Here is a 22,622-nt window from a genome sequence, read left to right as displayed (position 1 = left end):
ACCTGAAATCAGAATTTAAAGTCAATTGGGCTGCCAGTATTGGGCAAAAGGCTGGATACAAATATAATAATAATAATAATAATAATAATAATAATAATAATAATAGCAGCAAACAGAATAACTGAGATACATTTTACAATTGCAAACGTCAAATAAATTCACACATAACAGCATAAACTACTTCCGCAGGGGAAAGCATTGTGTGTTTTGCTGTTGCACCAGCTGTTGCAATAGCAATACACAAGGAATAGTTTTCCTCTTTTACTGGAAAAATCATGACAGCTATACATCCTATTTGATGATGAATTTCATTTAGCCTAGCTGTTGCTCAGTGATTCCTTGAAATCCTCAACAACTGCAAAGGTGCCATTTTATGTGGTTTGCTCTTCGGTGCCTTTCTCTCATCTGTAGCAGGACTTTTTTTTTCTTTTACAACTGAGCGATGCCAGGCAGTTTTCTGTGCTAGCTTTCCACGTACTGCTCTTCTGATAATGAAGGAGGATTCATGGGATCACAACACTAGAAGAAGATGCTGCTGTAAATGGATGGGACCCCATCCACCGCCCTGCCCACTCAAATATCATAAAGATTTGTTTCGTCAGTGGCCATGACGTTTTGCAGGAAGTTGCCCATTTATGGAGACTAGAGCAAATGATATCATCACAATAGGTGGCTCCTCTCTACCTAGGGATCATTTGTGAAATGAGATTACAGGCATTTATCTGGAAAACAGGAGGCAGAGGCACCTGCTTTATGTAATTGATATCCTGGGGAATAATGCTCTACAGTAATCAAGACAGATCTTCTCTTCCCCCAACCCCCTGTGATTTGATTATGTGGGGAGAAAGAACCCTCCTTTTCCTGCCTGAGCCATAAAGCCCCTTATCCACATGGAATACGCTCCAGACCATGTTTTCTGTTATGCTTGAATATATGGGACATGCATTGCAATCCTATGCTTGCCACACTGCTGCAGTGTAGTTGTTTTGCAGAGCTGTGTAGCAGGCTAGTCAAAGCTGTGACACTAACCAGGTTCTTCCTTGGATACATAGTTCAGTGTCTGGTCTTGAATAGATATATATAAAGAGAGAGAGAGAGAGAGAGAGAGATTTTCCAAACAACAACAATGAATTTGAATCATTCATTGATTGCATATTTTTCCTGATCTGTGTGAGGCTTCATGCTCTGTGCCTGGATGCTGCCTGCAGTACAGCAAGAGCCTTGAATACGGTAAGTCAAAGATGACTCAATTCTTACTCTCTTGCCTTCTGTGTATACTTCAATTCTATACCATGCTGCGATGCAAGTAAGTATGATGAAGACAAAAATACTGTCTTAATTAGCCCTCCAGCTCATTAATTTTCAACAGAGGCATTCTCTCTCTCCCCCCTCTCTCCCCTCCCCCTGTACTTTGCACCATGTCCCCCCCTTCTTCAGAGAAAGCAATAAGCTGTACCGTCTTATTTAATCCTTACTGAATTGCATGGCATGTCTTAATTGCAGGAGGAGATTGCAAAAAATGCATATTATGAAAAAGTGTTGAACTTAACAGGTGATGCAGGGGGTGAAAAAGGATAAGTTCAGCCGACAGTTAACCTTTGTAATATGTGATTTGTAAGACAGGACTCATGTTAGGATTTGTATTTCTTTTACTGCAAATGTGTGTCAGATATATTACTGCTGTTTGTAGTCTTTTAGTAAATGGGGCACCTTCGGCAGCATTCGCCTTCATTTGAAGTGAAGGCAGGAGTATTAAAAAGCCTTACCAAAAAGGAAAAAAAGAGGCAGCTCGTCTTTGTAATGCAGGGTGCAGAAGATGATTCAGTAGTACCTCTTATCAACTGCATTAAATGTGATAAATGGAGGGGGGATAAAGGCTGTAAATTGCTGCTGTTGTACTGACATGATAGCGTTGCTGAAAACGTTTTTTTTAAAAAAATAATAATAATACTAGCACTGTGATTTGAGGAGCGTTCAGATGAAATTCCGGTAATAATGAGGTTGCTACTTTATGAATTATACAGAGAGGATTTCATGCTGTGTAAGAATTGCTTGAGAAGGAATGCAAAGAAAGGGGTCTGTTGTCTCAGTAGGTTACTAGGGTTTTTGTTTTGATTTGTTTCACTAAGGCTCACCTGTGATGGTCTTTATTGGAATGGACAACTTTGTAACAACTCTGTATTAGAACCTAGGAAGGCTTGAAATGCATGGATTTGGGCTTACTTTAGTTGCCTCCCTTAAGTGCCTTTTCCATGTGATGTGATTTTCAAGGGTAAATGATTCTTGGCAATGACACACAAATATATAATATTATGAGATATTCATCAAATCATTCTTGCAGACTCTTAGTGAACTATTGGCTATCTATGTAAAGCAACCAATTAAAATTCCTTACCTTTCTCTCTCTCTCTCTCCCCCCTCCCCACATTCCTTCAAAGAAGGCATAATAATTGAATGGTTGTCACTTGTACTTTGTTGGTAACATGCCTTTTAGTGTATAATTTATGGTAAGTTTTAAGGAAGATCTAGGATTTGCATTATCAGCATGAATAATTTGTAACTATGTATTTAATCAACACTACATCTTTTTTTGTAGTTCATAGTCTCCATAGACAGCATGTTTTCTGGCCATATGTACAGCCTGTATGTTCTTTGTTTAGCAACAAGTGATCAGATAATATCACCATGCAGAACAATACATCTAAAATGTTAATCTGTGCATCGCTGGTTATAAGTAGTTTACAGAACATCTACATGCAAACAGTTGGTACTGCGAGCTCCCAATTTTGCATTGCGTTCTGTGGTTTCTTGAAATGCTGGGAGGCAAAAGAAATTACTTTTGCTTATCAGAACATTAAACAGGCTGCACTCTTGGGCATTGAACCCTTGACTTTCTAAACAAAACTGAATTGAATACTTACTTAAAAAACATGTATGCAGTATGTGCCCTTAATATACTTGGACAAGTTATTTATAACATTTAAAAGCAGAAAAACTTTGTTTCTGCATATGGAAGCATAGATATGGAATCCATAGATATGAAGGCTAAGATTTCATTCAAACATTGAATTCCGTATATGTTACTACATTGTAATTGTGACGTGCAGCTTTTTATGTACTCTGGCTGATTGAATTTTAACTGTAATCTGGTTTGCATAAATTAGCTTTCAGAGAATATTTTCAGCCTCTCCTTTCCTCTTCCAGACAACTGCCATCAATGGTTAAATGATCTGTTTCAATGGAAATCAAACTCTTTAAAGGCATGCTGTTGATTTAACATGGTGGGGGCAGAGAGTACAAAGTTAATGTAGAAGATATTAGGATACAGGAATAGTAACTCGAGACAAATTTTCCACTTTTCAAAACCATTATAAATCATGCAAAACACCAATTAATGTGCTAATATATGCTTATTTAATGGAAACTATGTAACAAAAATAAACACTGTCCACATTTTCTGGAACTTTGAGTCTATTCTAAGACTCAGAGGAAAATATCCTTTAATATTTTAATAGCAATTGACACTTGATACAATTTTTAATACAAATGCCATCTTTGAAAATTAGCTTCTGAATTGGGACTTGTTTCTATCATGTGAAATCAAGTTTGACTTCAATTTAATTAAGCTGACATTAAATTGGGATAATATTGGTTCTGGCCATAATACCTATTCTTGGCATCTTGCAGATGAAGAAGCCATATGACCCCATGTCTGAGACAATAATATTATACAGAATGATCAAAACAATGTTCTCTTATAGCCTTATCCTATCTAGAATTAGGTTAGGTGTGCTTACGCCCCCTAACCTAATTACAGTAAGTTTAAGTGTGCCAGCCTCTGCATAGGATTAGGCTATTATTCTGTTCTTCCATTATATGTTATGAGTAAATAGGAGGGTAAACATATATGCAACCTACTAACAGCAGCAATAATGGATTGGATCCAGTGGTATTATTCTGCTGATTGAATTGCTTCCATCCGTGGAACCAGGAGGGGATTGATTCTTCCCTTGCAGCTGTTCATAAGCCCTCAAAATCTGCTCTGGTGAGTTCAAGAACCCTCCGGAGCAGACCTTGGAATGGTGTGGAGGGCTGCAGTGGGCAGGAGAGGGGGAGAAAGTCCTGTTGGTGTTACATTGGATTTAACCATATGTTAGTAGCATGGAACCAGAAACAAAACATTTCAACTTCAACCCATTAGTAGTTAGGGAAATGCAGATATATAGTAAGTCCTTTAAAACTAGAGAAGAGTTCTAGTTCAGTGGTGGAGCACATGATTTGCATGCAAAAGGCCCCAGGTTGAGTCCTTATTATCTCTACATAGGACTGGGAAGGCCTTCTATCTGAAATCCTGGAGATTGGCTGTCAGTCAGTCTGGACAACTAACTGGGCCAGACGAAGCAGTCATCTCTGACTCAGTAACAGGCAGCTTTCTATGCACTTCAACTAACATATTGACATATTGTGCCCAATATACAGAGGAAAGAATAAAATCTATTCAAATAATGGAAGTGATCCAGGTTAATAAAATATTGGGGGAAAGTATGGATTTAGCTGGAAAAATTGTATGTTTTTTTTTTTAAAGTGATGATAGAGTTAGGAAGTATTATCTGATATAATTCATTTTAATAGTTGGTTTTGGAAGTATATCTGTATTTTTGGTATCTTTGTCATTTATTACAAATTACTTCTAACGATGACAGCTTAATGTAGCTATATATTTTCCTGGATGTGGTCGGTGAAAGAGAGACAATGAACTGCTACGTACACCCATGTGCAGTGCAAAACCCACCATGTTGCATTTTATTGTGCTGGAAAGTTTTAATTCAGAGTTAGTGGGCAGGAATGGAGTTGTAGGAAGGTGTGTATCCTCATGTGGGGAAATGCAGCTACATGACCTGAAGCCCAGTCTTTTGCATGCTCATCCAGAAATCCCACTGAGTTTGTTGGTATTTATTCCCAAGCAAGTGTGCATAGGATTGCAGCCCTCAGTAAAATTGGGTTTTTTTTATCATCTTTTCATTGTGCAGTACCAGACAGATGAAACAACAGATATTTGTATTTGCTTAACTCTGAACAGTAAATTTGATTATAATATAATTTCTTTACAAAACCTTAAATACAAAATTCTGTAAGGCTGACTGAATGCTATAGTTTGAAGTCCAGGGTAATCCTCAGCATCTTAACTCAGAAGCAATTCTCACTGAGTACAGTGGAGTCTTCTGCCAAACAGGTATTCTTAGAACTGGGCCCTACATATTACATCAGTTTCCACTAAGCATACAAGAAGCACATTGGTCAAGATGTCTGTCAAAATGAAAATAGAAACTCATGTTTGGTTGGTTGCCATATTTTTTAAAGTAACACTGAATATTATTTTTAAAAAGTAAACGTCAGCAGAACTAATATGCATTCTTGAACTGTATGTCCCATATACATTCACTAAGGGACTAGGTACTGGAGTTCAGCCCCAGCGCACCACTTCATAGAATCCTGAAAGGGACCATTGAGTCCAATGCCCTGCTCAGGATAGGATTCCAGTATAAAGCAGCCCTGACAGATGGCTGCCCGCTCTTTGCTTGAATATCCCCAGTGATGGAGAACCCACCACCTCCCTCGGCAGTTGGTCCCATTGTCTGACTGTTCTGACTCTTAGGAGGTTCAACCAAGCTCTGTTTTCCTATAACTTAAGCCCGCTATTTCATGTCCTATGTTCTTGGATGGAGAACATATTGGGCCCTCTTTTCTGTGACATACATGCATTATTTCATACATACAGTATTTCAGTATTTTCTCTCTTCTTCAGAAGCAGGATCTTCTGGTTTATTTTTATTTTTCCAGTGCTTTTGAATAGGCAAAGAAATTACAGAACCAACATTCTGTTGTATGAACAAACAGCAGCATGACAGATGATTCTGTGAAGCAAAACAAAGGGCTAGATGATATTCTCCCATTGTAGCAGTTCAGGAATCCTATCCAATAGATCTTCCATGTCGTTGGTACAGAGTAATGCAGATGTTTAGGATCGTTATGCATGGGCACTTGAGCATTTCTGCAGTTCAGTGAGTCTAGGTTTCTGGCAAATTGTGGGATGGCTGATCAGGGAAAGAGTTATCCTTTCTTATTACTCTTGGTGAATCTATGTACTTGGTAGTGCAAACCAAATCAGATGCAACTGCTGCATGAAACAACATTATGTCCCTCTGGGTGGCCTCTGTAGATGCTGCTGTGCAACTACAAGGGAGTTCAGGCAAAATCTACAGTTCTCAAAGGAACCATACTGCTAAGAGGGAATTATCACAGCCGGTGAGTTGCCTTTGATGGGGGACTTTCAGGTAATTTAATTTATTTATTTACAACATTGAGATGCCTCCCATTAACAATATTCTTTGAGTGGATTGCCACATCAGTAATATGTTAAAATACAACAATATTTTAGGAAGGAAAGGAGCATAGTTCAATGGCAGAGTATCGGATTTGCATGCATCAGATCCAAGTTCAAATCCTGACATTTTCAGCAAAACGATCTTGAGTATTAAGGCTGGGAAAGAGCTCTGGATATTATTTAGAAGACCCTTCCCCAACCTGGCGCCCTCCAGACATTTTGGACTACAATTTCCATTAGACCCAGTAAGTGTAGCCAAGGGATGATGGGAGTTGTCCAAAACATTCGGAAGGCACCGGGTTGAGGAAGGCTTGTTTAGATGGACCAGGGATGGGAAAAATCAATGAACTCAAGCTCCTCAAGATTCTCTGAGTTCCACCTGGCCCACCTCATTTCTGTTCATGAACTTTTCATTGTTGTTTGTCTGGGAAAAGTGTGCATTTGGGTAAGCATTTTCTAAAGTGCACACTGAAATGCATACCTTTCACCCATTGACTAAATGTCAAAGCATACACTTCTTAAAGCACTCACTTTTTTTAAAAAAAATGCACACTTTTCAAACCTGCATTGCAAGTTTAGTAATGTGTGAGCTTTGCTTGAAAAATGCGCTTGTGGTCATGTTCATGTTTGCGGGTTCAAACAGGGCAAGTTCTGGTCATAAACAAACTGAAATGAATTTCTTACACATCCCTAGACTCAGCTTTGTATGTTTAGAGCCTGACCTCTTGTCCATTTCTGTTTCTATGTTTTTATTTTAAAACCTAAGTAACTTAGTTGGATGTTTTAGGTGACCAACTAAGTTTACAAACTATGATAGAAATGCTCTTTACATTTCTGTGGGGTCCTTTGCAAGAGCAAAGATGAGCATATGCAGCAAATACAGACTAAGCCTGTTCATTTTCGGCCATTTCTAAAGAACAGGATTTTATACAGATTTTATACTAGCACTCACTTTTTTGGGGTGGGGGGGGGAAAAGCTTCTCTCAGGAGCCAGTGTGACATTAAGTGCATTTCTTTCTGATTTAGTTTTCTTACTGATGAAAGAAATGCCACCTAAAATGATAATGAGAATATTAAGGAAGTCAATGTTGCTTTTTCCTCTTGAAATCTTTCCCATTTATGCAGAACTTTCGTAAAGTTATCATCTCAAGACTGAATACCATTAAAAATAGGAAGTGGGGGACCAGTTGCTTCCTAATTGGCTAGATTAATTGGAGAATAGCTTCCTCTAGCATTGTAGAGGGATTATTTTACAAGTGTGTCTTGTGCAAAAGGCTATCCAGCCATGTTACTGTATCTTCAACTGATAACTGTGAGTGATTTCAGCCTTCTTCTGCACTGGCATTGGTCTGTTTCAATTTGACAATAGAGGCATTGGCTGGGATTCAAAGCATTACACTAGACAAGGGGTGGTCAGCTTTGTGAATCTGGGAGGGGTTGCGTTATCTTCCTAGATTCATGCAGGGGCCTCATTCCTCTGCCAGCACTGGAAGTGGCAGTGTGGTTGAAATCCCAGTGATTCTGCTAGGAGGTAAAGTGCACGGGGAGAGCACACTTCGTTTCACAGGAAAATCAGGCTCCTACCACCCACCAGCCTGCTGTACAGCCCTGTGCAGGGCTTAGAGTCCCCAGTAGAAAGTTGGACTCCCCCCACTTTGAGCAGTAGAGCACCATTCCATGTCACAAACTGCTTTCAAAACTCCTCTCCATTTCAAAAGTAATTTGCCATATGGCACAAAGGAAAAGGCTACCATCTGAGAAATACAAAGCCCCCAACTGACCATTGACAGGTGTTGTGGAACAATTGTACTCTCTGCGTTGAAAAGCATGGATCTCTCCCCCCCCCCAGTTTGATTTAAATATTTATAGCTGTGTGTTGGCTGTCATGGGACAAACTGACTCCTGAGGAAAGGTCCCAATTTTAAAGAGGAAGGATGCTTCTTACGGCAACCCACTGTTACTACTATTCCTTAATTAGTGTAGAAATAGATGTCAAAATCTACCATACATGCAGAGCAGGGCTCATGGGTTGATTGAGTATTCAGCACAATCCAGATCTGGAAGTGGTGCCAGTGTTTTAGGGGTGTTGGCCACCAGGCACGTTCGTCAGGAATGCCCAGGAGGTAGTCCTGTAGACTGTACTGGGCACTGTAATACATGGGAAGCTTCTATATCCTGAGTCAGACAATGGGTCCATCTAGCCCAGTATTGTCAACACTGACTGGCAGTGGCTTTCCAGCCTTTCAGGCAAGATTTCTTCCTCGTCCTACCTGGAGAAGCCGGGAGTTGAACCTAGGCCAGGCAAGCTTTTCCTCTGGGATACTAACTTGTCAGCAATGTAAATCAAGGGGGTCCAGTAGAGGCTTGAGGACTTTGCAGGTTTTCAGTTGCAGGGCATGGATATGCTGAAGCAGCACTTGTGTTCCTGACAGCTAGTGCTGCCTTTTCTATCTCCCACAGAAAAATTGGAAGAGCACCTGGATCTATTGCTTATCAGTAGCATAACATGCAGATTATGGAAGATGGTAGTAATTTACATTTAAGAATTGTACCCTGCTCTGGTAAGCAATGGAGAGAACCCAGCAGAACCCAGAGTGATGATAGAAATTGAACAGCAAATCTTGGCACTTCGTACATTGGTTACATGGACCAGCCTCCCCCAACCTAGTGCCTTCTAGCTGTGTTAGACTAGACACTGGGAGTGTCTAGTCCAACACATCTGGAGAACATCAGGTTGGGGAAGGCTGATATAGCATATCAGCCATTGGAATTAGTAGGCATCGAATCTTTAGGCATTGACCTTTTCTTCCTAATTTCTTAGCCATGTTCCAAATAATCCTACACTCCTGAGACAAGAGAAATGTCAGGGGCTTCACAGCCTATCAAGAGCCAGCAGAACGCTTTGACAGTCTGAGAGTTCTGATGTTAGAAGGGATGCTGGTGGTTGTTTGACACGCTAAAGAAATGCTGGTGCCAACACGCCATTCTTTCTACTTTGTATGCTAAGCTTCTACAGATTGTCTGATTTGGCTGGTTCTGCTGCTGTTCCCTGGGTTGCAACTGGATGGTGAAGTAGCTGAGCCAAGCCTATGGCACCATGTTGGTTGAGTGGCTGCTACCATGTTTTGAGTGAATGTTAGGCAGCGATAGGCTACTGCAATCCAAAACAGAATCACATGGTGGGAAACAAGGACTTTGAAACAGTAGTCAAGGTCAATGGTGGCAGTTTTAAAGGCCAGATTCCGATCTGGAGTGTTCCTGACAATGAGAGGCACCTGAGAGGCATGATGGGAGGTGTAGCTTTCCAGCAATCATTTACAGGACTTTTATAAGTCACTGAAGGGGCTCAGACACCAGACGCTAATCCCATGTTGCCCATCCTGCTTGCCTCATGTTGTCTTTTGTGAAGGCAGTCTGGAAGTATGACGCTTAACAGTTTTTTTCTGACAGAGCCATGTGGTCTAATTAAGATAAGTCAAGTCAAGTTTATTGTATTTAGCAACCAGCCATTATACAGTTTCACATAGATGTGTTGCATTCATTCATTCATTCATTCATTCATTCCTTTGGCAATTATTTCCCCCCATCCCACCTCTCCCCTTTTATCTTAGCTATGTGTTAGACAGCAGTAATCTGGCAGGAAAGAGCAATCGTCTTTGTGAAATAGCTTCACTGAGAGAAATCCAGTTCTCCAACAAGTACTCCACAATGCCATAAACCAGGAATGGAGAATGTCTGGGCTTTCAGACATTGGTGGTCTGGAACACCCATCAGCCTTAGCCTGCATAGCCAATGCTAAGACATAGGAAAGGAAAGGAACCTCTCATGCAAGCACTGAGTCATTACTGACTCTTGGAGGGATGCCAGCTTTCGTTGACGTTTTCTTGGCAGGCCTTATAGCGGGGTGGTTTGCCGTTGCCTTCCCCGGCCATTATTACCTTTCCCCCAGCTAACTGGGTACTCATTTTACCGACCTCGGGAGGATGGAAGGCTGAGTCGACCTGAGCCGGCTGCCTGAAACCAGCTTCCGCTGGGATCGAACTCAGGCCGTGGGGAGAGTTTCAGCTGCAGAAACTGCTGCTTTACCGCTCATGAGAGCTGGAGGGCCAGTGTTCCACATTCCTGCTTTAAATATTGGACACTAGTTCATCCAAATAGATGAAACACAAAAATGTGGTTTGGAAGAGGTCATCAGATGCATTCTCTTTTGCACCGAATGCAGCAGACTCAGCTTATTATTAATGAAAAGCAAATGCTCCTTTTAGCCATCATCCCAGCCTATTGATGCATTATGGCTTGCGTCTGCATGGCAAGGCACCCCATGTGCTATTCCTCATCTGGTGTGAAAGTGCAGCAGAAGCTCTTTCTACATGCCTGCAAGCAGCACGGTGTCCTGGAAAGCATCCGAGTCAGATAGCTGAACTGATAATAACTGAGCTAGGCAGTTTTTTAAAAGAGCATATGATACACATTTACATATAAAAGCCACTTAACATTAAATACCACTTTTCTAATATTCTTCCATATCCTAGCATGATCCCCCCTCCCCGCCACCATACACATTAACCCAGGGGCAAACATTGGTTTCGGCAAACCTGCCAGCTCGATTTTCAGTAGCTCCTGTTAAATTCAGTAACAACTTACAATCTGAGACACAGTTGAAAAGAGGCAAAGAGGACTTCTCCTCACTCCTGACTCAGATATCACAAAGGCAGAAAAGAGGCAAGTTTATCCACTCTGCCATTCATGCTGTTCCTGCAAGCCCTTGATTTTTCCATTATCAGGAGCTGAAATTCCTTCCTTCAGATAAAATGTGAAGAGATGTGCTTGAAGATAAGGTTGTGGTCGGGACAATATTTGCTCCTGTTCTGATGGGTAGCGAGTAACTATCAAAAAGGACCCCCCCCAAAAAAAAGAAGGTCCAGTTTCAAGATAAAGAGCCATCTGAAGGTTTTGAAGTTGCCCATCAACAGCACCTGGACAGTAGACTGTGCAAGGCACTCTGGTCACCATCTTCCACACTGTGATGAGATGTACTGTATTTCTGTACTATTAAATTATATTGCATTACTGTACTATTTAAAGGATAATAATTATGTTTACATTTGTGCTTGTACATATACACTAGAATATGTACATTTCATGCCATTGGTATCTACTTTTTTGACAATTCATAAGTAGCCCAGTAACTGGGCAGGCCATTTCCGGGGAAGAAGGGTGATCAATTGGATGACTGTTCCTTCTTCCAGTCTTGAGGAGCTTAGTAGGCATGCTGGGTACCCTTGAATCTGATGGTGCTGTTAGTTAATGCCAAGTCAAGTAATATAAGACTGTGGCCATCCAGGACTTGATCGTGGATGAGCAAGCCTACCTGGCATATATTATGGAGACCTAGGCCTAATCTACACCAGCCATTTATCCCAGGGTGGTCAGGAAGTCATCCCAGCGCATCCCAGTGATGCACAGCTGATCCTGAGGTGAACTGGGAACAAGCACTCAGTTCCCCCAGGATAGCTGGGAGTGCTATCCCCAATTTTTCCCACTGTCTCGGGACCATCCCGAGCTCCATGGGTGGTGTGGCTCTCCTTCCTGGGGTCCTCCTTCCCATGTGTAGCAGGGCTCAGGAAACGGGCACTGAGAGGTGCGGGGGAATCTGTGGACATCGGGGGTGAGGGGGAGAGCATTTTCACCATCTTTGGGGTGGCACTTGGCATCTTCCAGTGCCGAGTTTTCTGGGTTGTTGTCGTTTTTTAAAAAAAACACCTCACCTTCATACAGGATCATGCCCGTGCAATTGTGGAAATGTCTCCTCTTTAAAGAAAGAAAAAAGTCACCCCGGATCGTCCCTCTTTACTTCCGGGACAACTCGTTGATGTGTGGTCCCTGAGGGACGATCCTGGAAATGGAAAACTCTGTGGTCATCCTTCCCCACTCCCCAAAGGGTTGCAGGTGTAGAGGAGCCGCTAATTGGGTGAAACTGGAGGAATGAATCTCTCCCAGCTTTGTCCACCAGGGTCAAAGTCCAGCCAAGACTCAAGAGATGGGGTGGTGGAGTCACTCAGAGCTGGCACTGCTGACCTTCTTGATCAGATGGCAGATGTATGCAGCGATGCACAAAACAGCACTGAGAGCATTATGCATAGTTAGTGCATTGATCTTAATAGTCTACCATCAAACTAGTTTAGAATGACATCCTAGAACTTTTGTACCCTCTGCAGGTGAATTATGCCTGCACTTCTTTGAATTTGGCTGTCCTTGTTGGTTTTATTGCTTGCTTCTAGGCCAATTCCATGCAGTTGAAAGTGGTTTTTCTCTGACAAGAATTTCATTCCAGCATTTTTATTGTCTTCATCGTGGAAAGAGTTCTGGAACAATAATTTGAATATCCAAATGGTTTTGATAGAAATACCTTTGCAATGGCAGAACTTTGAAACCGAAGAGGGCAAGTGCAGTGTGTCTTTTGTCTACAGAGACTCTGTAGCACTAAACTGTTAAGGTTTGGAAACAGGGAGAAAGCATCTCAAAACACTCTTGTGACACCTTAAAAAGGAACATATTTATTGTAGCATAAGGTTTTGTGCAACAGGGCTATCAGATGCATGAAGTTATCCGCAACTGACAGATGCATGCACACACACACACACACGGGTATATAGAGAGAAAATTGTAAATAGTGGGGCCAAAAGGCTACGAAATGCAAGAGGTACACTCTGTAGAAACAATTAATTAAACATTCAATTCTGAAGTTAAAGAATCCTACAAAGATGAATTCTATTTACCCATGGAAGTAGCCTGAGTGTAACATGACATTGTTTTGTTACAAAGAGATTGTTTGCTCTCCCCGCAACATTGTCTGAGTAAATAATACAAGTAACATTTTGAAATTTGCAATAGCTTAGTAGAAGCACGTGAAATTCCTATGAACATGTCCTTTCGTTGCAACTACCTGTATCTAGTTACAGCAAACGTGTATTCAAATGTGGAAGTAAAAAATTGGAATCATGAAATATCCAGTTGGGAATCTGGGCTTAGATCTGTGTGTAAGGTTTTGTCCTACCAAGATACAGTCAAGTACCTGACTACCAATACAAACTCCTAAGAGTTCTGATTAGAGAGAAAGATATAATACTTCTTGTAGCATTGTAAAGTTTAGCGCCTCTTGACAGTCTCTGTGGCATCATCTAATTTTCTCTAAACACTACTCTAGTTTTCCTGTACAGCCAGGACTCAGGACTGTGTCAGAGGGTGGCAAGGCTGCGCAGCTGCCAAAAGCCCATGGTCCTGGAAGGGCCTTTCCGTGCCAACCCAAAGTCCTTAGCTATTGTTTCACCATTGCTGCCACTGCCACCCATCCCCTGAAGAGCCACATAGGCAAGAGAAACTGCATAGAGAGTGGACCAATCCTGAAAGCCTGGATCTCATGGGGTCCTTCTTCAGAGCCAGGCACTGTGGAGATTGGAAAGGTGTCCCAGGTGATCACCTGTGTCATGGATGATCTTGTGGGACACCTCTCCTCCCAGAGCAGCTGCCCAGCCTCTGTGTTTAGCCAGAATTAAAGGATGGATAGCTTCTCTGGAGGAGAGGTGTCCTGGCAGACCATCTGTGGCAGAGGTAATCTCTCAGACTTCAGAACCAGGCATTTGGTGGTGGATGGCAGTGAGAGGAGGGGGTGATTGGTTGGAAGGGGCTGGGCGTGAGCAGAGAGGCGAGCAGCAACAGCACAGGTGAGTGGAGGGGGGAGGTGGTAGGAGGAAAGTGCAGGTGGAGGTGGCCGGGAGTGAACAGAGGGGACAGGTGGGGTGGGGGAGCAGATGTGGCAGGAGGCACAGGTGAATGGTGAGGGCAAGTGAAGGGAGAAGGGCGAGTGAAGGGGGCAGGGGTGAGTGAAGGGGGCAGGGAGGGGATGTAGGAGGTAGGGGCAGGTTGCTGTGAAAGCAGGGAGGAGGAGGGGTGGGCCCTTTGGGCCCTATGAGGATTCAGCCACCATTCTGAAAATGTAGATTGTTTGCAAAACAGCTCAGAAGGATTCTCATTCCTTGCTTCTGTGTTACTGCCATACTTAAGTTGATGAACTGGAAAGATGTGCTGGCAGGGGGTGGGGAGGGCTTTTTTGCTGAATAGTTAAAATGAAATTACAAGTTATAACTGGAAATTCACTGAATGGAGGATAACTAAGATAAATGCAGTGAAGCAAATTATAGAAAATAGATTAGAGAAATACAGTTGGTGTTTAATGAACAGCTGAAGGAATCTAACCCCATTCCAGTAAGTGGCAAAATTCCAGAAATAAAGGTTAATTAACTTGCGATAGCTTGCTAAGTGCTATGAAGACTCTAGAAGGAGCTACATCTCAGAGACACCGAGCAGGTATCTACAGTCCACTAGGGCTTAGCAGACCTGGGTCAGGGAACTGCATACAATTTCCCCTCTAGCTAGGTCATCGAATGCTATTGTGACTGAAAAGTGGACTTGTTTGTATGTCATGAACACCTAATAATAATAATAATAATAATAATAATAATAATAATAATAATAATGAGACACAACACTTCTCCTATACAAATCTCCTTAGAAGTAAGTTCTGCTGAGTTCAGTGCAGGTTACTCTCTGATAAGTGGGCATAGAATTACAGTGTACATGTGTTAAAATTAGTACAGAGGTTGAGCATTCCCCCTTCTTAGAAGTGGGCATCCATCTAGTCCCCCATTTTTTTAGCTCAGTTCTTTGAAGAATTTTTCAGTACTGAAGTGTACATCTCTACCCTGTTTTTTCTCTCTTTCCCCATGAATGGCTATGCACTCACTGTAAGGCTAATTCGCTGTAGCAACTCGATTTCCCTCATCTGTTACATGAGTGGCGGTGATGGGTGGAACGTTGTGCTATCGGCATGACACTGCATTGGGGATTATATTATGTTTTCTGTCCTTCTTTAGTGGGGTATATGGTTCTCTCCCAGCAACATTTCCCCACACAACAAGACTTTCTGTTGATACAGGAAGCTCTCCTCTTCAGTCACCTGCCACGAGTAGAGGGCAATAAATACAATGATGGAGGGAGGCAAGGCTGAAGTGCTCCATCTACTCACACATATGCCCTACTTGGGTTCAGCAGGGTTATAGTGACTGGCCCAAGGTCACTCAGTGACCTTCATAGCTTAGAGGGGATTTAAAACCTGTTCCTCCCCACAATCCTAGTTTGATATTACCCCACATTGGCATTCAAGGGATGGTGCTAGTAATAACATCTTGGGTTTTTTCAATTGTCTGAAAAATTCTTCCATTCTTGACCTTCAGGTTTTGCTAGAAATTAACTGCAGTTAACCAGAAACCAACCAGCATACTCCAGGTCTGTATTCCATTAATAAACAGCCTAAGACATTCCAAACAACTTATTAGTGGTATAATCCATAGGTCTTCTTACTTCATTTTATCTCATGATTATCAAGATTCCTCCATCGCATGTTAATACATGCCTTCTTCTCTCTTCCCAAGCAATGACTATAATGTCCTTTCTGCACACCAAAACCATTAAAAGAGGATGTTTTTCCATGTAAGGTGTCAATTCCTTAGACATTGTTATTAAGGAATTTGCATTTGCATCTGATCTCGTGAGTATGCAGAGGACCAACCTAGATTGCTATTTTTTTTAATGTGAGCTACATACTATGTTTTGCTTTCCATTGATGCTGTTTGTTCCTCCATTTATCCCTTTCTCCTAATACTAACAGATCTCATAATTGGAGAATTGGATTTTAATTAGTGATTTAGAAGCTCAGGAACCTTCCCACGACAAGCTAACAGCTTTCCCCATGATATGGGATATGTCCAGAGGGCAGGGAGTGGAAATGAGCTGAGGGCTTGTTCAGCAGAAACTGCAGAGCTAGGTGGGTGTCTGGAAGCACCAATTAACCTCTCCTCTTAGGTGGCTCCATTAGTAAGGAGGAAGAGACTCTATATGGGAACTGATTATCTTTTTCTACCCAGTACGTTGGTTAAAAGTTGAGTCAGAATAGTGAAGCTGGGGCCAGTCCTTAGGTCAAAGGTGGCCCTTCTTCATACCATCTCATCACAAAGGACTTTGCTCAATAGGAAATCCATCTAGAGCTACCATGGACATTTTGTCTGATGCGGATGTGTAGCGGGAAAGAGTGTTGATTTGGACAGGAGAAACCAATTTCCTTCATAGAACTGGATGACCTTGGGCCTCTCTCTCTCTCTCTCTCTCTCTGTGTCAGCATAATGTACCACACAGGCTGTTGTGAGAATAAAAAGTGGGGAAACCCCTATAGGCCACCCTGAATTTCTTGGGGAAATTGTGCGGTACAAATGTAAGCAATAATTTAATGACATACTTTACTGAGCTGTAAAGTGGTTAATCTTAAAAACTAGGTAACAAATATAATCTTTTATAATGTCTTAAACTGCAAACAAATTCATGGAAGTGTCAAATTGGCAAGTCCCAAATAACTGTTTATCCACGCTTCCTTTGCAGTGAATCTTTGCTAGCAGTGGTTTTGTTGTTTGTGGTAGCCTTAGGGGACTCCTGTGCTTCTCCACCAGTGGCTGGAGAGCCGTAGAAGTTGGTGGATGCCAGCGGCACTGGCAGATGCTACCACTGGGGACCCTATGTCAGCATAGCCTGCTGTAATATGGCCACCAACTCTCTGGGATCACAGGGCTGCCTGGCCTGGTTACCTCATTTTATGGTATATGCGTGGTGGGAGTTCTCTTTAATTATCATGTTGAATGGCAGTATTTCATTGGTAGCAGCTATGAATATATTTCATGTGGAACAACCAGCTACTTGCTAGGAAGGCCAATCTCAAAGGTGGGCTAATAGGAAGCATACAAACAATTAAATTTTAAAGGGGAACATATGGTTGCAATTCATACTTGCCAAGATTTGACTAGCAAGCACTACCAGAATGTGGACATAATGGTTATACCAAGCTGTGTCAGTCTGTTCACGTTCACTGACTGAGTGCCTCTTTGATTCATATATGCTGATTATTTCCCTTTTTTCCTTCTTCTTTTTTTAATAATAAAAAAAATCAGGCTTCCCACCCCACCCACCCACATGCACTATCTATCATGTTGTTTTATTATCTGGTACAAAATGGTTTACATTAATCAATAGAATTAACACTCACATTGATATTATTCGTTGTGTGGTAAACTGACCATCTTGATGTGTTTTATAATTAGTCTAAAATTGGAATCCAGAAGCCTCAATCAGTGTCACAGCGATTATTTCCAGAAAGGCTTTGTTTCCTCAGAAGACTGGGAAGAACAGTTTAATAAGTATTTGAGCTCATCCAAATTGATTGTGTATAGATTGTTTCTGAAGGGAGAGATAGCAGTGACTTTTCCCTTCGTGCTAATGCTGGTAGTTTGATATCTGTACAAACATAATTGGGCGACGTTTGCACCCATAGGGGTGGGGGAAGCATGTAAATTGCTATATTAATTGCTTTGGTCTGAAGGCAGTGGAGTGATTAAATTCACTAGGCTTGATCACAAGCAGATTTTGGTCCAGTCAATTTCACTGTTATGGAGAAGGAAGATGGAAATAAGGGTGCTGTTGTTGAATGGCAAAGGGCTGCTGAGAGGCAAAGACAGCCTTGCACAGCCACCTTCTCCACCCCACGTATCCTATGGGCCGTGAGCCTGACTGAGAGGGCTCTGAGCTTTTGGAGTAAGAATGGGATAAAATGTAAAAAGCCCTTGAAAGGAATGATGGGGATGGACGAACCGGCACATACACAAGGAAGTCAAAGCCTAAGAAAGTTCCAAGCCAGCCCCTCATGGGCTGCCTGCCTGCCACTGAACACATGGAAGTTCTAGATAGCATGATGATGCATAATAAAGAGAGGTAATCCATAGCCTGCACTGGAGGCATATCAGGCCCTTGTAAGCAGTTCTGAGTAGTCTAAAGGAAGAGCAGAGATACAAGTGTAATGAATATTTCTTAAAACCACCCATGTCATAGGACAAAGTTGTCCCACAAATTATCTGATTCTCTCCCCCCCCACTCGTTTTCATGCATGCTCATGTGAATGTGTGTGATCTGTCTTTTTGTATGAAAACAGCAGCCCCAGTAGGACAATTTCGATAGGGAAATGGTGCCCGTGTAAGGGTTAAATTCTGCTGTTCCAAAAAAAAAAAAAAAGCCATGCGTACACAAGTGCGCACACACACACACGTACGCACCTGTTCCACTATTTCATTAAAAAGAGGATATTGGAAACAGGTCAAGAATGAAGGTGTTTTTTTTTTCCACTTCTCCTTGTCCCCGCCTGCCTCAGGGAAGCTTGTTTTTTTTAGTTTCTTTGTTGTGAGAGAATTTTCCTGTGCCAACTCCAAGCTGAAGGCTCCAGATTGGCCCCCTCTGAGAGGAATTGGCTCCATCCCTTGCCCCCAAAATGACCTGTTTTGGGCCTTACACACACTTTTTGGCAAGCACAAAAAAACCCATAAACTGTTGCTTTCCGCCCATAGAGCTCTTCATGGGTACAGCAGCAGTCTCTGCTGTGGCAGGGCACCTCCCTGCCACATCCTAACCCCCTCCAGTAATTAACATTTGGGGGGGGGATAGGATTGCATGCTAAAGTTGGTCACACTTTAGCCCCATTGAAACCAATGGAACAAGTTGATAGTTCTATTCATTTCAATGGGATTAAGCATGATGAACTTAATCAGGATCCGACCCACTGTCTAGTTGAGCCTTAAGTAGTTTGCTACACCAATAAATAGAAAATGGTGGGGATTCAGAAGCCTTCACTTCGTTGACTCAATTCAAATAGAAATGTCCCCTGAATAAGGAGGGTGTGTGTTATCTAATTTTAACTTCTTCTTTAAAAGGCCCGAGGCATGAAATATCCCTTCCCTCCAGCACCAAGCAAAGGAGAAAAGAAGACTCCATCACCACCTCCATCTCCCAGGTGTCTAATGCTCAAACAATTCATTCATCGGTAGCTAAGGCTGCAATCCTGTGCATACTTACTTGGGAAAATGCCCCACTGAACTCAATTGGACTTACTTCCAAGTAAAGTTACATAGGAATGGGTTGCACATCTGTTGTTGTATGAATGATCTGTAGGCACTTCAAAAATCCCAGTAATGCCATGGAGGTAACTGAACCTGAAATATTGAAGAAATGAATGGTGGTATATTTCCAGTGAAGTAGCTTTGTTAGTATGTGGCAGCAAAAACAATAGTGTCTTTTGGCACTTCAAAGGCTAACAAATTTGTTTTGATAAAAACTTTCCTGGATGCTATTCACTTCATCGGATGCATGAAGTAGAACTTCAAATTGCCAGATTTATATGTGTGTGTGTGTGTGTGTGGTGATGTTTAGGATGACCATATGAAAAGGAGGACAAGGCTCCTGTATTGAAGAGGGAATTTCTGCAGGTGTCATTTTTATATATGGAGAACCTGGGGGGGATCTACACTACTACTTTTAAAGCACTTTAAAGCACTTTGAAAATGTTTTGAAACCTGTATATGCAGTGTGTCCTGGGCCCCAACAGTTGTCAAAACTGTTATAAAGCGCTTTAAAGTGCTTTAAAGCAGTAGTGTAGATCCCCCCCTGGTAAAATTTCCTCTTCATCACAACAGCTAAAGCCGCAGGTGCCCTGCCCTCTTTAAAATCTGGTCACTCTAGTATAGCTCCTGCAGCTTTAACTGTTGTGATGAAGAAGGAATTTCACGAGGTTCCCCATATGTACAAATGACACCTGCTGAAATTCCCTTTTCTATGCAACTGTTAAAGATAGAGTAGCCCTGTCCTCTTTTTTATATGGTCACCCTAATGTTGTTGTTGTTGTTGTTGTTGTTGCTGTAGATGTAAACTGTTGTTGGAAGGAATATAAATGCAGAAAGACTGTGATAATTACCAGAACAGTTGCCACTCACAAGAGGTTGTTGGGTGATAACAGAACTGATTGCAGTGGTAAGCCAATTAACATATCTAGTGTGATTTAAAAACAAAAACCTATGGCTGATAGAACCCTGTCCTTCTGCATTTAATGGCCAAAAAGGGACACATGGCTAACTCACTAAATCATACCATATGGTACTATGTGCCCATCCATTCAAGTGCTAACCAGAGTTAATCGAAAAGTTGCCATTGATTCTATTGACCTTTTGAGTCAATGTATTCCATGTCAATGAACATTCTAATAGCTCTGCTTTCATTTCATCTGTTATCAGAGAATCATGTGTTTGCATTCAGTGTGTGTGTCTGCTTCCATATATATATATATATATATATATATATATATATATATATATATATATATCTTTGCCTTTTTTCCAGGGGGCATCTTTTGATTTTTGTAAATGGTCTCTAATTTTTTTCTAGTACCCGTCATCAAGGACCACTGGCCATGGTGGCTGGGGCTGGTGGGAGTTGTAGTTCCAAACATTTGGAGGGACGCAGGTTAGGCAACGCTGATCTACAAGGTGCAATAATGTCAACCAGTATTTGATAAAAGATGCTCCCAGGCTGTTAGCTGACTCAGATTATGTGCATTTTCCTGTCATGGCACCTGGGACATAATTGCTCTGTGCTTTTATACATAAATAATAGGAGCAGTTATAGCATGCTTTACAGCATTGCTTTACAGCATTTACTCTATGTAAATTATAATTCTTACACAAACTCTGTAACTTAGGCTGCTATTATTATTATTTCTATATTGCAGATGCTGGAGAGAGTAGCTTCCCTAAGGCAACCTACTGATTTTTTGACATAAACAAAATTTTAACTGGGAACTTCTCAGGGATTTATAGTTTAGTCACTTTGTCACTATAGTAGACCAGCATGTGAATGTCAAAGGCACAGGTGCACTGGAAGGAATTTTATTATTTATCAAATTTATTATTTATTATTTATCAAATTTTCTGGAATTTGATTGTCTTTATCAATTCTATAACTTCCAAACATGTTGGAGGGCAAGAATTTTCTGGAGAGAAAAGCAGAGGAAATCTGTTAAGCACTGAGTAGGACATAGATAGAAGTCACTTGTCAATTGGGGTCAAACTCAACAGGATATTTATTTATTTATTTATTTATTTATTACATTTATATCTTTCAAAGGAATCCAAGGCAGCATACATAATCTCCACTTCATTTTATCCTCACAACAACAACCCTGTGCGATTGGCTGGGCTGAGTGTCTGTGACTAACTCAAAGTCACACAGTGAGCTTCCATGGCCAAGTGGGGACTAGAAACTGGATCTCCTGACTCCCAGTCCAACACTCTAGCCACTATACCACACTTACTCAATTCTCTAATGAATTTGTGTGGTAGCCATTGTTCCCCTGCCCTCCACCGCCTCTCAGAATGGGCTAAATATAAATAGCAGCCACTAGCCAAACAAACCATTATAGAGCTCTGGTGGTAGAGTGAGGGCCAAGGAGCTGGGAGCTTGGACCTGGATAGCATGACCAGGGGCCCTGCTAGACCTACCTTTGAATCCAGTTCGGAAGAGGGGCCAGCCCGCGCTAAAAGTAGCACGGGCTGTCGCCCCTATCTACACATAAGACGTGACGGGCTGCTGGAAGGACCCGTTGTGTCCACCATTTTTTTTTTTTAGATTAAAGGGGCCATGTGCGCAGGAGCGCAACAATGACAAAGGAAGGGTGTTTTTTTTTAAAAAAGGTTCCCCGCTCCCCCTGCCCCTGATTTCCCCCCCACGATCTCAGATCCCCCCGCCCGCGATCTCTGATACCCTGCCCACCCGTGATCTCCAATCCCCCGCCCGGCCGCAATCTCCAATCCCCCCCACCCACTCACCCCCCCTGGCTCTGGTTTCCCCCCATCCACCCTGGCTCTGGTTTACCGCCCCAATGTCCCCTGGCCTCCGATTCCCGTCCCCTGGCCTCCGATTCCCCCCCCCCGATGTCCCCATCCTAGCCCTGATGGCCGCAGCACTCCTATGGAGCACTGCAGCCCATCTACCGCTTTTCCCAGCTACTTGGGAGTAACTGCGGTAGGTGGGAAAAGCAGCGGAATGGGCTACATGCCTTCAGTCTTGAGCTCAGCCCGAGACTGCGGGAAAAACCGGGCCAAAAGTGGTGTAGGTTACTCCGGGACCAGAGAAGTTTGACCCCTGCCTGAGCCTGGGCTCCCCTGTGCGTCATCTGGATGCACAGGGATGAGCCCGGGCCTCGCACCAGGCTAACCTGCCGTCTACCGAGGCCCCAGGAGATATAAGGTATATCACTCCC

The 22,622-nt window shown here is 42.3% G+C and overlaps 1 protein-coding gene across 2 annotated transcripts in view; it reads left to right on the top strand.

The window, feature by feature from the left end:
* Nucleotides 1–1,152: 1,152 nt before the first annotated feature.
* DLGAP2 (DLG associated protein 2) overlaps nucleotides 1,153–22,622 on the top strand; it is a 305,540-nt gene continuing 284,070 nt past the window's right edge. For both annotated transcript variants that reach the window (XM_063125108.1, XM_063125107.1), the window contains exon 1: nucleotides 1,153–1,230. The gene's annotated coding sequence lies outside the window, so the exon portion shown is untranslated. The remainder of the gene's footprint in view (nucleotides 1,231–22,622) is intronic.

This window comes from Elgaria multicarinata, chromosome 4 (genome assembly GCF_023053635.1).
Source record: "Elgaria multicarinata webbii isolate HBS135686 ecotype San Diego chromosome 4, rElgMul1.1.pri, whole genome shotgun sequence".
NCBI lineage: Eukaryota > Metazoa > Chordata > Lepidosauria > Squamata > Anguidae > Elgaria > Elgaria multicarinata.
The sequence above is the reverse complement of the archived record's forward strand: the minus strand, read 5'-3'. Positions and strand labels throughout refer to the sequence as shown.